Source organism: Hipposideros armiger, unplaced genomic scaffold (assembly GCF_001890085.2).
Source record: "Hipposideros armiger isolate ML-2016 unplaced genomic scaffold, ASM189008v1 scaffold_896, whole genome shotgun sequence".
NCBI classification, from domain to species: Eukaryota; Metazoa; Chordata; class Mammalia; order Chiroptera; family Hipposideridae; genus Hipposideros; species Hipposideros armiger.
Genome location: NW_017732246.1, coordinates 343,436 through 348,166, shown reverse-complemented (window position 1 = coordinate 348,166; position 4,731 = coordinate 343,436).

The following is a 4,731-nucleotide window of genomic DNA, read 5'->3' as shown; positions in this document are numbered from 1 at the left end:
AACAAAACGACAGCAACTTGTCTGTTCCCCTTTCCCCAATTCCCCAGCACTGTTCCCATCCCCCCAATTCCCCAATAAAAATATTTAAAAAAAAACAAAAACAAACAAACAAAAAAAAAGAATAAAGATTTCACAATGTTAAATGAGCCTCAGTTAAAATCTTCTCAAGTTTCTTTACTGCTATTCCAAGATAATGCAGTTAGAGCTTTAGAATTCTTAAAGGCAGAAAGATGAATCTAAGGATGCTTTACACAGCCACGCTGTTAATCAGCTGGGGTAGGAGTATAAAAAGGAATCCCTGAATGAGAAAACTGATGCATAAAATTATGTATAGTATTGAGTAAAGCCGACTCTCCCTTTCTTATTTTTTAAAAATAAGCAAATGTTAATTTAAAAAGTAGTAGTCAATACTGATAGGACAAGAGTAAATATTAAGGGGGGGGAAAGGAAGTGATATTGCTGAGACATCTAATTAATTGGAGTAATTGTTTAAACAAAAGTAGAGCAAAATAAATAAAAAATAATGACGACATATAAGAACCTCAGATTAAGCAAATGACAAATAGAAAAAAGGGGAGTCATGAAGCACAAAAATATCTTATTCTCCATAGAGGAGAGACCAAAGTGATTGTGCTTAAATGTGCAGCTCTAAATTAATGATTAGAATCTAAACCATTTGCCAGAAGTAATTGTGACTGATTTTATAGTAATAAATTAATGAATACTGCAATTAAGAATGTTTATGTCCTATTTTAAATTAGTCATAAGTAATGGTAAGTCTAGGACTTTGATTTTTAAATTATTTTAATATGAAAAAATATTACAGTCCATTCATCACAATTCATCATTTCCCTTATAATATAAGGGAAAAAACATAAAAGCTCTACTTTAAGAAACATAAAATAGGAAAACAGGAGAAAATAAATTAAATAACAAAATTATTTAATTTGCTCATCAAATGGTATACTACTTGATTATTTAAATCCATGATGAATTTAGAGATTTAGAAAAAGTACAGATACTGAAAAGTATAAAATATGAGTAAATTTTACTAATAAACCCTTATAACACAAAAGGAGGTTATTATGTTATGAGAGCAGATATAAGTTAATTATAAAAACATGATGTTTAAAAAAAAAGTTTTTATGCACCTAATCTACAACCAAAAAATACAGACAAAAAACAGTTAAAAAGAAGAAAATTAAAAATGGCACAATTTCATCTTTTCTTATGGCAGAATAGTACACCATTGTGTATATATACACAACTTTCTTATCCAATCATTTATCAAAGGACACTTTGGTTGTTTCTATGTCTTAGCCACTGTAAATAAAGCTGCAATGGACATTGGAATACATACATCTTTACAGATAAATGTTTTCAGGTTTTTTTGGTAGATACACGAGAGAAGGATTGCTGGGTCATATGGTAATTCTATTTTTTATTTTATGAGGAATCTCCACACTGCCTTCCATAGTGGCTGCACCAATCTGCATTCCCACCAACAGGGTATGAGGGTTCCTTTTCCTCCACAACCTCTCCAACACTTGCTATTATTTGTCTTGTTGATCATAGCCATTCTAATATTTGTGATGGAAAAAAACTGACTCTGAGTGGTGAACACACAATGTGATGTATAGATGATGTATTACAGAATTGTACACCTGAAATCTATGTAACTTTCCTAAGAATTGTCACCCAAATAAACTTTAATTAAAAAAAGAAAATTAACCAAAACCATGTTATACTTACAGATTTTCATTTTTATACATATATAAAATCTAAATTTTAAGTAACATTTTACCTTTCAAATATAATTTAGCAAAAATTTAAAAGAAAAGAACATCACAACCAACTAATTATCTCAGAAATGTAATTATGACTCATTATTTTTAAATGTAATAAAAATGTAATAAATTAACTGCATCAAAAGTGTTTCAAATAAAATTCACTTGTTTAGCAAATGCTGAACTTGGCCATTTTTAATCTCAATGGTTTATTTAAATTCAAGAACAAAGTAAAGAAGCCCATCACTATCATTTTTATTTTAATATTATATTTGATGTTCTTATTAATGCAAAATGTTAGGACAAATAAGATAAATATATATTAGAAACAAGTTTAATATTTGAATGACATGATTGTATACATGTATTAGTGAGGTTTTTCCAAGAAAATAGAACTAATAGAATAGCTAGATGATAGGTAGATGATGATAGATAGATATATAGATATAGATAGATAGATATAGATATAACTATAGATATAGATATTTATGATAGTTATAAAAATAGATTATGTAGGTATAGATATAAAGAGGATATTTTTTACAGAAATTGGCTCATATGGTTATGGAGTAAAAAAAAAAAATCATGAGAAAACCCACTAGAAGTCATAAAAGAATTTAGGTAAAGGAGCCAATTTCAAGATAAATTCTGAAAAGTCAATATCACTCTTTTTGCTATTTTGAACTAAATAAAAATGAAAATACAACTTATCAGAACTTGTGGAATGTAATAAAAGTGGTGCTTAAAGGGAAATTTATAGCATTGAGTGCATACATTAAGAAAGAAGAAAGATCTATAATCAGTAATCTAACTTTCCACTTTATGAAACTATTAATAGAAAATTAAAGTCAAATTAATCCCAAAGAAAGCAGAACAAAAAAAAATAATAGAACAGAAGTCAATAAAATTGAAAATAGAAAATCAATAAAGATCAATGAAATCAAACTCTGGCTCTTTGAAAAGATCAATAAAATCTATAAACCTCTAACCAGATTAACTAAGAAAAATAGAGTGAAAATACAAATTACTAATATCATAAATGAAAAAGGAGTCATTATTGATCCCATGGAAATTAAAAAGATAATAAGGGAATATTATGAACAACTCTGTGCTCACAAATTTGAAAATCTAGATGAAGTAGACCAGTTCCTTAAAAGACACAATCCACAAAAACTCACACAAAGACAAATAAATAATATGAACAGGGCTATATCTTTGAAAGAAATTGAATTAATAATTAATAACCTTCCAAAACAAAAAGCACTAAGCCTAGATGGGTTCAGTGGTGAATTACACCAAACACTTAAGGAAAAAATCATACTGATTTTCTATATCTCTTCCAGAAACTAGAGGCAAAAACAAAAGGAATTAACAGAAAAGAGAAGGTTGGTAAATCTATACCTAACCATATCAATAATTATATTAAATGTAAATGGTCTGGTTAGCCTGTTTAAAAGGCATAGGTTGTCAGATAGATTAAAAGTAAAAAGGCCTGTGGTCCATTTTGGGTTAATTTTTGTGTATGGTGTGAAATAGCTTATAGGTTCTTTTTTGCATGTGGATATCTAACATCAGTTGTTGAAGATACTACCCTTTAACTCATTTGAATGCCTTTGAACCTTTGTAAAAAATTAATTGACTATAAAGTTAAGGGTTTATTTCTGGATTCCGTTCTGTTTCATTGACGTATATATTGCCACACTGTCTTCATTATTGTAGATTTATTGTGGTTTTTGGAGTTGGATAGCATAAGTCCTCCACCTGTGTTCTTTCCAAAAACATTTGGCTATTCTAGGTCCTTTGCATTCCCATATAAAATTTTGGATCAATTTGTAAGTTTCCTCAAAGGAGGCTGCTGGGATTTTAATAGGGATTATGTTTAATATGTAGATCACTGTGGGAAGAATTGCCATCTAGGCATTGTTGAGCCTTCTATTTCATGAACATAGAATGCCTTCATTTACTTAAGTCTTCCTTACATTTTCTCAGCAATGTTTTGTAGTTTTCAACATACAAGTCATGTATTTATTTTGTTAATGTTATTCCTAAGTATTTTACTCTTTTTGATACCATAGTTAATGGCATTATATCCTGCTACCTTCCTGTATTTGCTTATTACTGCTAGTGATATATTTTTTGGGGGTAGACTATATTCAAGATCATGGCATCAGAAAACAGAGATAGTTTTATTTCCTTTACACACACACCCCCCCCACACACACACACACACACAAGACCAAAAGGTAAAATAAGAGATATCAAATACTAAGCTAGAGTGGCTATATTAATATCAGACACTGTAGACTTTCAGACAAGAAATATTATAGTGGAGGATTTCCAGTTAAGATGACAATTTAGGTAAACTCTGTGCTTACCTCCTCTCACAACCACATCAACATTACAACTAAACTACAAAACAGCCATCATCTGGAGTCACCTGAAGTATAGCTGAACCAAAGCCCTACAAGTTCAGACATACAGAAGAAGCAACCTCAAGGCTTCTGGTAAGAGGGGCAGAGACACGGAAGAGGCTGATCCCACATCCACATGTGACCATTAAAAATTGTGAAGGACATGGGCCACTGACGCTGCGCCCAAGCTGAGCTGTCGCTGAGCTGCCAACAGGTAGCAGGATGGCTCAGCTGGTGAGAGCACATGCTCCTGCCTGTTCGATGGTGGGCTATTCCTGCCTGCAACTAAGACTGAACTCAGCACCTTGAACTGAGCTGCCACCCAGATGGCTCAGTGGATAGAGCATGCACTCTTAACAATAAGGCTGCTGGTTCAACTCCTGCATGGGATAGTGGCTATGCCCACCTGCAACTAAGATGGTAACACAGCACCTTGAGCTTAGAGGCCACAAGCTGCCGACAGGAAGCCAGATGGTGACTGGCACCCTCCACAACTATGATTGAAGAACAACAACTTGGCTGGTCCCCTTCCC